Genomic DNA, 11,813 nt, shown 5'->3' with positions numbered 1-11,813 from the left:
CTGTATTTAGCAGAGTATTTTCATCTTGAGTGATCTGAGCTGAATTTGAAGACTATTAATAAGTTATGTTTGGAAGTTTTAACTTCAATGAAGTAATTATTTGCTGTGAAAGAAACAAACATTGAATTACTAAACAAAGATGGTGCAATATCTTTGTTTTTTTTTTATGAGGCTCCTGAGAATCAACCCAACTGAAGCATTTCAATTCACTTGAATGAGAAACGTGTTTAGTATCAAAAGAGCCCAAGAAGACACTGGTGTGAAAGGTACAATCTCAGAGGTTGGTCAATTACCGTGGCACACTTACTGGTCACTTTGTACAATGTAGATTTGAAGTACAGTGGTGAAAACATTAAATGTGACATTTGAAAAAGATGTGTCATCTGTTTTCTTTAAATTCTTTTCCTTTGTTTTCTCTTCAGCACAGCTTTTATTCCTGATTTTGCAGTTTTAAGACATTTCCTATTTATATTTTTATTTTGATCTTTGAGGAAATTAGTTGTGGTTTTTAAAATTCTTCCCAGAAACTTTACATTGCCAAAAATATATCAAAAACTTAGTTAAGTAATATTAAAGATATTGTGAGTCAAATATATATAATTTGAAAGTCTTCCCAGACCTTAGTGTGTCTAATCCAATGGTTTTCAAGCTTTTTTTTGAGCAAAGAACCTTATTTTCATGTGAGATTAAATTTCAATACACTGGAGCCCAAAACATTAAATAAATAAACTGGATGAAACAGACTGCCAAGGACTTGACCTCACCCTTCTTTTCCTTTCTGCCTCCTACCCCTGGCAGCCCAAAGGTAATTCCAGCGAAGGAAGAAGTCCCAGCTGGGGTGCCTGGGGCTTAGTCAGCTGAGCATCTGCCTTCAGCTCAGGTCATGATCCCAGGGTCCTGGGATCGAGTCCTGCATCGGGCTCCCTGCTCAGCAGGGAGTCTGCTTCTCCCTCTCCCTCTGCTGCTCCTCCTGCTTGTGGGGGTGGTGGGGAGAAGTCCCAGCTGGATGGTGGTATAATTACGACCTGACACCAGACTGCCTAACTTCAGAATACCTTCCCTGTGGTGGATAAGGCAACATGACTCTTGAGTTTGTAGATGGTATGTATTTCCCCTGTCCTTCCTTGATTTAGCAAAATGAATGGATTTTTTTCCTGACATGGAGGGAATTGGCTGTTCTAACTCATATAAATTAATACACATACACAAAGTAGTTTGTTCATCCAATAAACTTTTGAATACCTACTGAGTGCAAGAATTACTTATAAGGACACCTTGTTAATATCAATAGTACTTGAATAAAAAAACTAGTTTTCATCACTTACAAGAGAATTATAAATTGCACAACAAATTTTTTAAGATTTTATTTATTTGACAGAGACATAGCAAGAGAGGGAACACAGCAAGGGGGAGCCCGATGTGGGGCTCGATCCCAGGACCCTGGGATCATGACCTGAGTGGAAGGCAGATGCTTAACGACTGAGTCACCCAGGCGCCTCTACAACAAATTCTTCACTGATAAATACTAGAGAAAATATATTGACCTATTCCCACTGAAACCTGCTCAGCTAACCAAGGGATGTATGCCTCGTTTTTTGTTTTTTGGGGTTTTTTAATTGTTGATAATTGCAAAAATGTGGAATTTCTACAGCCAGTGGAATCAGTATGGACCGGTAAGTCAGGGCTCTCATCAGCTGCAATTTGTTTGCACTTTAGGTATAAGGACCCAGAAGATGGAGGGTAGTGTCTTGTGATAGTTCATAAGGTTTGGAATTTTTATTTTGTTTTTCTTCTATGGTATATCATTTAAAATACTACTCTTAAAGAACAGAATATGACATTTGCATGAAATTTGAAATAAAGGCCACTTTGGGGGAGCTGTTTCCTACTATGCTCTCAGGAACGTCTAAACAGCATGGATAGTAAATGAGAACTTTGAGGCTCCTTTTCTTCCTTAAATGGTCTTTCCTTGGCTTCCATAACACCACTGTTTTTCTCCCTTCTTAGGGGCCACAGTCTCCTATACAGGCTCCTTCCTCTGCTTAATCTTCACAATGTTGTGTTCCCTGGGAGCTAGGGATCAATCCTGAATCCTGGCTTCTCTTCATGCTCTAAAGCCACAGGTTCTTGACTTGGCTTCTTGGTAGAATCACCTGGAGAACTATCAGGAATTCCAGTGCATAGGCTGCACCTCAGACCAGTTAAATCAGAATCTCTCTGGAGACAGATCAGGCATCAGTTTTGTGTTGTCTTTTTTTTGGTTTTTAAGATCTCCAGTTGATTCCAATGTCCAGCTAAGATTGCGATTCACTGTTGGCTACTCTCATCTTGTGACCTCATCTGCCCTCAGTGAGCATAAGAGAATGAACCCAAATCTCTTACTATATACCCAGATTTTTCTGCTAGGTGCCTATTAGAAATTTCCACTTGGTTATCTTATAGGCATCTCAGACATGTCAAAAACTGAAATTAATAATGTTTCCCACACAACTTTATTATTAAATCCTTCTCACTTTTCCATACTGGTTCTTTTTTCCCCCTTCCCAGACTAGGGCCATCCTTAGCATATAATGAGTAATTGTGGAAGAGAAAAGAATTGTATGTTTGGGGGCAAGAGGGACAGAGTTGGGAGTTGGCCCAGGCTATAGCACCCTCTCTTCACAGTAGGTTAGGACCTGTGCCAGAGTGGTACTCTTGGCACCATGGCACCAGGTTTTCCTTTTTTGGCAGGGGAGGTGCAAGAGAATGGTTCAGGCTACAGTGTTCCATCTGCTCCCTTCCCCTAAATCCTGGGCCAGGGCTTCACCATCCACCCCGTTCCTTAAGCCAGAAATCAGAGTCCTCCTCACTCCCATCTTCACTCCAGAATTCATGCACATTTTTCATTCCATTCTTTAATATTCTTTTATCTTAATGTTCTAAATTACGTGCCATAAAAGAAAAATAAAACTTTCCCAGTTGATGAGTTAGATGGCTATTGAATCTTGTTTTCCATTTTGGAAATCAGGGCTGAATTGGAAGAGACTGCTACTACTTGCTGAACTTAACATCTGGTTTCTCGTCTCTCAAGATTAAAATATTTTGAGAATCAAACCCATAAGTGATGACATTTTGCCTACACATTTTTTATATATGTGTCAGGTGTACAGCTCTATAATTCAACATCTGTATACACTACAAAGTGATCACCAGCAAAAGTGAAGTTACCATCCATCACCGTACAGTTGCCCCACTTCACGCATTTCACCCACCCCCTAACCATTAGTGTGTTCCCTGTATGTTTTTGTTTTGTTGTTTTTAGACTCCACATGAGTGAAATTATATGGCATTTGTCTTCATCGGACTTACTTTGCTTAGCGTAATACATTCAAGGTCTATCCATGTCACAAATTGCAAGATTTCATTCTTTTTTATGGCTGAGTAGTATTCCATTGTATAAATATACCACATCATCTTGATCCATCTATCTGTGGACACTTAGGTTGTTTCTATATCTTGGCTATTGTAAATAATGCTGCAATGAACATAGGAGTGCATATATCTTTTCAAATTAGTGTTTTCGCATTTGTCAGATAAATACCTAGAAGTGGAATAGCTGGGTCATGTGGTAGTTCTTAATTTTTTGAGGACTCTCCATAGTATTTTCAATAGTAGTTGCACAAATTTACAATCCCACCAAAAATGTACAAGGGTTTCCTTTTCCCCACATCCATTCCAACACTTATTTCTGGTTTTTTTGTTTTAATAATAGCCATTCTAATAGATGTGAGGTGATACCTCATTGTGGTTTTGATTTGCATTTCCCTAATAATTACTGATGTTGAACAACTTTTCATGTGCCTTTCAGATCCTCTGCCAATTTTTTAATTGCATTGTTTTTCTGTTGAGTTGTATGAGTCCTTGTATATTTCAGCTGTTAACCCCTTATCACATAACTGGTTTGTAAATATCTTCTATTCAGTAGATTGCCTTTTTGTTTTGATGATGGTTCCTGTGCAGAAGCGTTTTAATTTATTTTTGCTTTAGTTTCCCTTGCCTTTGGAGTCTGATGCACAAAGATGCTGCTAAAACCAATGTCAAAGAGTTTACCACCTGTGTTCTCTTCTCGGAATTTTATGGTTTCAGGTCTTAGATTCAAGTCTTTAATCAATTTTGAGTTAATTTTTGTATCTGGTGTAAGATAGTAGTCTAGTTTCATTCTTTTGCATGTGGCTGTACAGTTTTCCCAGCATTGTGTTGAAGAGACTATCCTTTTGTCATTATATGTTCTTGGCTCCTTTATCATAGATTAATTGTCCATGTATGTGTGGGTTTATTTCTGGGCTCTTGATTATGTTCCATTGATCTCAGTGTCTGTTTCTGTACAAATACCATACTGTTTTGATTACTATAGCTTTGTAGTATAGTTTTAAATCAGGGAGCCTGATACCTCCAACTTTATTGTTCTTTCTCAAGATTGCTTTGGCTATTCAGGATCTTTTGTGGTTCCATACACATTTTAGAATTATTTTAGTTCTGTGAAGTATGCCATTGGAATTTTGATAGGTATTGCATTGAATCTGTAGATTGCTTTGGGTATTATGGACATTTTAACAAAATTGATTTTTCTGATCTATGGACACAGAATATCTTTCCATCTGTTTGTGTCCTCTTGACACAAGTCTTTCACTTCCTTGGTTTAATTTATTCCTAGGTAATTTATTCTTTTTGATGCAAGTGTAAATGGTATTGTCATTCTTTTTTTAAGTTTTTATTTTTTTAACTAATCTCTACACCCAGTGCAGGGCTCGAACTTAACAACCCCGAGATCAAGTTGCATGCTGTACCCACTGAGCCAGCCAGATGCCCTGGTATTGTTTTCTTAATTTCTCTTTCTGAGTCTTGTTATTGGTGTATAAAAATGCCACAGATAGGGGCACCTGGGTGGCTCAGTCGGTTAAGCATCTGCCTTTGGCTCAGGTTGCTTCTCCCTCTCCCACTTCCCCTGCTTGTGCTGTCTCTCTTGTCAAATAAAAACCTTTTTTAAAAAAATGCCACAGCTATCTGTATATTGATTTTGTATCCTACAACTAAATAATTGTTATTCTAATTGTATTTTTGGTAGATTCTTTATACATACATATATATATCTCTTTATACATACATACCTATACATATGTATGTATATATATTCATGTCATCTACAGATAGTGGCAGTTTTACTTCTTCCTTTCCAATTTGGATAACTTTTATCTTTTTCTTACCTAATTGCCATGGCTAGGACTTGCAATACTATGTTGAATAAAAGTGGCATCCTTGTCTTGTTCTTGATCATAGAGGAAAAGTTTTCAGTTTTCACCATTGAGTATGATGTTAGCTATATGATCCTCATATGTAACACTTTCTTATGAGGTACATTCCCTCTATACCCACTCTGTTGAGAGTTTTTATTATAAATAGATGTTGAATTTTGTCAAATGCTTTTTCTGCATCTATTGAGATCATATGATTTTTTTTTTTTGTTAATGTGGGATATCACATTGATTTGCAGGTGTTGAACCATCCTTGCATCCCACTTGATCATGGTACATGATCCTTTTAATGTATTTTTGGACTTGGATTGCTAATATTTTGTTGACGATTTTTGTATCTATGTTCATCAAGGATATTGGTCTGTAATTTTCTTTTTTTGTGGTGTCCTTGTCTGGTTTTGGTGTAAGGGTAATACTGGCCTTGTAACATGTGTTTAGAATCTTTCCCTCCTCTTCAGTTTTTTTGAGGAGTTTGAGAAAGATCAGTATTAAATTTTTGAGTGTGTGGCAGAATTCTCCAGTGAAGCTGCCTGGTCCTGGACTTTTGTTTGTTGGGAGATTTTTCATTACTGCTCCATCCTCCTTACTACTAATCCATCTAGTCACATTTTCTATTTGTTCATGATACAATCTTGGCAGATTGTATGTTTCTAGGAATTTTAATTAACATATAATGTATTATTGGTTTCAGAGGTGGAGGTTAGTGATTCATCAGTCTTACATAATATCCAGTGCACATTTACATCACATGCCCTCCTTAATGTCCATCACCCAGTTACCCCATCTCTCCACCTCCCTCCCCTCCAGCAACCCTCTAGGAATTTTATTTTTAAGATTTTATTTGTTTGTAAGAGAGAGAGTTCAAGCAGGGGGAGTGGCAGGCAGAGGGAGAAGCAGGCTCCCCACTGAACAAGGAGCCCGATGCAGGACTTGATCCCAGGACCCTGGGATCATGACCTGAGCCCAAGGCAGACACTTAACTGAGCCACCCAGGTGTCCCTGTTTCTAGGAATTTATCCAAATTTTTTAACTAGTATCTTTTTTTTTTAAGATTTTTTAAATTTATTTATTTATCTGAGAGAGAGAATGGGAGACAGAGAGCATGAGAGGGGGAGGATCAGAGGGAGAAGCAGACTCCCCGCTGAGCAGGAAGCCCGATGTGGGACTCGATCCCGGGACTCCAGGATCATGACCTGAGCCGAAGGCAGTTGCTTAACCAACTGAGCCACCCAGGCGCCCCCCAAATTTTTTTTTAGGTTGTCTGGTTTGTTGGTGTATAATTGTTCTCCCTACATTTTTAAGTGACTTTATCAGTAAATGAACAATGCCCAGAATTTTGGGGAAAAGTGGTAAATTGCTGTTGGTAGAGCTTTTAACAAGTAGACCTTCTTGCTATGAGGTCAGCATCTATGTTAGGTAGCAGACTTCAGAGGTCTGCGATCCAGTGGTCAGTTTCCTCATGTGTCAGGGAAATACTCATCAAAGATAATCTAAAGAAAGATGGATTTATTTTAAATTTTATTTTGATAATAACACTTTTGATTTTTTAGAGCTCATTATCCTCACAGCCAACTTATCTTCATCCAGGTCTTAATTGCAGCAACTATATCATGGTTTTTAAGAATGAACAGCTTTAAAGAGGGCACGTATTGAACGGAGCACTGGGTATTATACGCAAACAATGAATCATGGAACACTACATCAAAAACTAATGATGTAATATATGGTGATTAACATAACATAATAAAATAAAATTTAAAAAAAAGAATGAACAGCTTTAGAGTCTTTGAGAATGCTTATCCTTGAGGAGAAAAATCTTTTTTTTTTTTTAAGATTTTATTTATTTATTTGACAGAGAGAGACATAGGGAGAGAGGGAACACAAGGAGGGAGGAGTGGGAGAGGGAGAAGCAGGCTTCCTGCGGAGCAGGGAGCGCGATGCGGGGCTTGATCCCAGGACCTGGGATCATGACCTGAGCTGAACGCTTAACAACTAAGCCCCCCAGGCACCCTGAGAAGAAAAATCTTGTACAGACAATACGGTGGGTTCCTTTTAAAAACGATATTGGTTGTGTGTGTGTCTTAGTATTACATTCGCATGGTACAACCTACAAAACGACAGTAAAAAGGGAATCATTCTCCCTAAAGTCAAACCACCATTTCCAGTGTCTGTGGATCATTCCAGAGTATCCAGAGGTACTCTGCATAATCAAGCTTATGTATTTTTATAGGAATGATAGCATAATCTGCACACTCTCTTGCATCTTGCCTTTTTCCATGTGATATATGTGGAGATTGTTCCACATGAACACACACAGAGCTAATGCTTTTAATTTGAGCCACTATTTTATTATGAAGGTAAACAATGAATAACTTGAATTAATTGCCCCTTGTCCATGTTTTTATCCTTTGTCATGACATTGTTTTCCATGAGGACAAATAATTCAGGGTAGAACCAACTAACCCAATTTTCCCTCCAGATAAACCATTGCTCATATATATAGTAGTACATGTCCTTTAAATCATTTTTTATTTTTATAGATTTTCTTAAAAGACAAGTATTCAAGCCACATTTTTTTTCTTAACTAACCATTTTCCATCTCACTAAACACACTGAGGCATTTAGTTGTATAAACTCTTAACTTGACAAGTTCAGATGTGGCCCTATCTACTCCTTTTTCTCTACCTTTTTTCATTCCATCGTGTTTGCCAAAACTCGTATCATTCAGGAGTTTTTCAGTTATTTTACCAACAAGGGCCTTAAAAATTAACATGTCTTCACATACATCATCATGCATATGGCAAATAAAGGCCAATAGAATGACCACATCTTTAATACCCATGTTCTCAGCTAACTATCAAGAATCAGGTGAAGCTGAGTTTTGCAACCAGTTGTGTTCATGTGTCTGTTTATTTTTTATTTTTTTTTTAAAGATTTTATTTATTTATTTGAGAGAGAGAGAATGAGAGACAGAGAGCATGAGAGGGAGGAGGGTCAGAGGGAGAAGCAGACTCCCTGCCGAGCAGGGAGCCCGATGCGGGACTCGATCCCAGGACTCCAGGATCATGACCTGAGCCGAAGGCAGTTGCTTAACCAACTGAGCCACCCAGGCACCCCATGTGTCTGTTTAAGTACAGCAAAAATATTTTTATTTCCAGCAATATAGATGATCTGATATTCTAAAAAACAAGCTCTATTAAACACCTAGGAATTCTTGATGAAATATAACAGTAAATAGGCAAGCTTACAGAAAGAGGGAAATCTTTAAGGACCAAAACCAAAGTAGTGGGGCCACTGCTTCCCTAAGGCCATTTGCCAACTGGTAAAAAATATAGCAGCTAACACTAAAGCTAATATTTATCAACTGATTATAATATGCCAGGCCCTCCTCTAAGTACCATACAAATACTAACTGTACAACAATCCCATAATGTGGGTACTATTATTAGCCCCTTCTTTCAGAGGAAGAAACAAATTCAAAGAAACACATTAGAATCTTGGCTAGTAACTACATGGGAGACAGGAGATAAAACCTTGAGCAAGATACGGAATTAAAAATCAGATTCCCACATATAGCTGAAATATTCAAAGAGCTATTCCCTCAGTGAAAGGGAAAAAAACAAAGTCCCGCCTGCCACAAGGAAATGTGTCTGTTACAACCTTAGCTCTTGGTAGGAAAGTAGACTTCCACAAGAATACTAAACCACAAGTTTACCCATACACATCATTTAGAGTTCAGACTTATGCTACCATGGAAGCCTCGGGAATGCAAATCAGAATATTAAAGTGGCTCTCAGTTAATAGTGCCCTGGGGTGCCTGGCAAAAGCAAGCATAGGTGCTCTTTTGGGGATGCATACTTAACTGAAACCTCAAAAGGGTTCCAGTAGATAAAACCCACCCAAATTTGAGCTCACAACCCAAAGTAACAAAACAAGGAAGTAAGCCACTATACATGAGTGGCTATTAAAAACTAAGTAGTAAAGATACTGGAAGTACAAGATGCAGAATACAAAATGATTATGCTTTAAAATATTAAGAGAAATGAAGGTATAATGTACTTAAAAAAAAAAGGGGGGGGCGCCTGGGTGGCTCATTCAGTTAAGCATCCAACTCTCGATTTCAGTTCAGGTAATGGTCTCAGGGTTGTGAGATTGAGCCCCACGTCGAACTCTGCGCTGGGTGTGGAGCCTGCTTAAGATCCTCTCCTTTGGGCGCCTGGGTAGCTCAGTCATTAAGCGTCTGCCTTCGGCTCAGGTCATGATCCCAGGGTTCTGGGATCGAGCCCCGCATCGGGCTCCCTGCTCCTTGGGAAGTCTGCTTCTCCTTCTCCCACTCCCCCTGCTTGTGTTCCCTCTCTCGCTGTGTCTCTGTCAAATAAATAAATAAAATCTTAAAAAAAAAAAAATCCTCTCCCTCTACCTCCCTGCTCTCTCCCTTAAAAAAAAAAAAAGCCAAACAGAAATAAAAGTCATAACCAGGCAAATTTGAAAAATAATAAATGTATTCAAATGAAAAAGTCATTGAAAGTAAAAATAGAATGGATAAGTTAAACAGATCAATTGAACACTGCCAAAGACAACAAACTAAAATCTGTGAAAGATTACCAAGAATACATTACCTAGTATACAGCAGAAACACACAAATATGCACAGGAAATAATAAAAGACATTAAGAGACTTGGGGAATAGAGTGAAAAAGACTGAATCTGTATAAAATGGGAGTTCCAAAGAACAGAAGAGAGGCAAAACTAAATAATAATTGAAAATGTTCTAGATTTCATCATAGTAGGGAATCACTGGATTTAGGAAGCACACAAATCATAAGCAGGATAGACAACGCGTTCTAGTGGGACTGCAGGATGATGAAGCAGTCTTAAATGTGACAAAGAAAAATTGCCTAAAATGAATAACATTGAAAACTTGACTTCTCAACAGCAACAACTTAAGCTGGAAGACAAAAGAATGATATAGTCAAAGTTTTGAGAAGAAATAAATGTTAACCTAAAATTATAAACTGTCATTTAGTGCAAGGACTTAAAGATATTTTCAGAACAAAAATTCAGTTTACTATGAATAGATCATTACCAAAGAATGTACTAAAAGAAGAAGAAAAAGAATAAGCAGATCTCCAAGAATGGTGAATAAAGAAATTGGTGAATATGTGGGGAAAACTAAGCAAATGCAGATCGCATAGAGCAATAATAATAACGTCTAGTTGGGAGGGGAATAAAATCAGATAGGGATTCTCTAAACTGGAATACACATACCTCTGGAGATAAATGAAAACTCTGGGATGTACAGAGGCACATCTGGTTTTTTTTAAGATTTTATTTATTTGTCAGAGAGAGAGACAGCACAAGCAGAGGGAACAGCAGGCAGAGAGAGAAGCAGACTCCCCGCTGAGCAAGGAGCCTGATAGGGGACTCCATCCCAGGACCCTGCGATCATGACCTGAGCCGAGGGCAGACGCTTAACTGACTGAGCCACCCAGGCGTCCCAAGGCACATCTATTTTTAAGAGTCAGCTTCAAGATGTTCTGCCATCATTCTACAGGGTGTTCTCCACTTCCCCCTTCACAATCACCATTCTCCTGCTTCACAAAAGAAAGACCTACTTCTTACACCATAATTATTACTGTGGTGCAATGACCCTTTGTGTAAAAAGCCTGGTTGCTAAGTAAAAGGGACAATATGAAACAGTTTTTGTTTAAAAAGCCCTCACCTCTTTCATCTCACTGCTGTCAAATAATACATCAATCCTGAGAGATATCCTCTCAAAAGTAAAGCAAAGAGAGCATTAGTAAGAAATATTGAGACTGGCAGAATTTTACTTCACTCAGGCAACAAATTCCTACCACACAGTTCTGTCTTAAAATTCAGAAGTGAGAGGGTTTTTTATGGAAACATGTATAAAATGAAGCCAGACTTTTTCTAACAGAAATTAAATCTATTTTGACTGCTTGGTTTGCCAATAAGGACTTTCCAATCAGTTCATATGGTAGTCATTTTTTCCATAATTAGAATTAGCTGGAATCTGCAGCTACCAAGTTCTGACAAAAATAGGCAAAAGATTAAAAAATTATCAAAAAATATTGTACAAATGTTGGCAAGAATGTGAGAAGTTGGAACCCTTGTGCATGGCTGATGGGAGTGTAAAATGGCGCAGCCGCTATGGAAAAGTGTGGTGGTGGTTCCTAAAATTAGAATTATTTTTTGATCCAGTGATCCCATTTCTGGGTATATACATAAAAGAATTGAAAGCAGGGACTTAAACAGATATATGAACACCAATGTTCATAGCACTAATTCACAATAGCCAAAAAGTGCAAACAGCCCAAATGTCCATCCATGGATGAATGGATAAACAAAATGTGGTATGTGTGTATATGTGTGTGTATACACATATGTATACATATACAATATATATATATACACACACACCATAGAATATTATTCAGGCTTTAAAGGGAAGGAAATGCTGATACATGATACATGGATGAGCCTTGAACACATTATGCTATAT

This window comes from Mirounga leonina, unplaced genomic scaffold (genome assembly GCF_011800145.1).
Source record: "Mirounga leonina isolate KUSES-001 unplaced genomic scaffold, KU_Mleo_1.0 Mir_200, whole genome shotgun sequence".
NCBI classification, from domain to species: Eukaryota; Metazoa; Chordata; class Mammalia; order Carnivora; family Phocidae; genus Mirounga; species Mirounga leonina.
The sequence above is the reverse complement of the archived record's forward strand: the minus strand, read 5'-3'. Positions refer to the sequence as shown.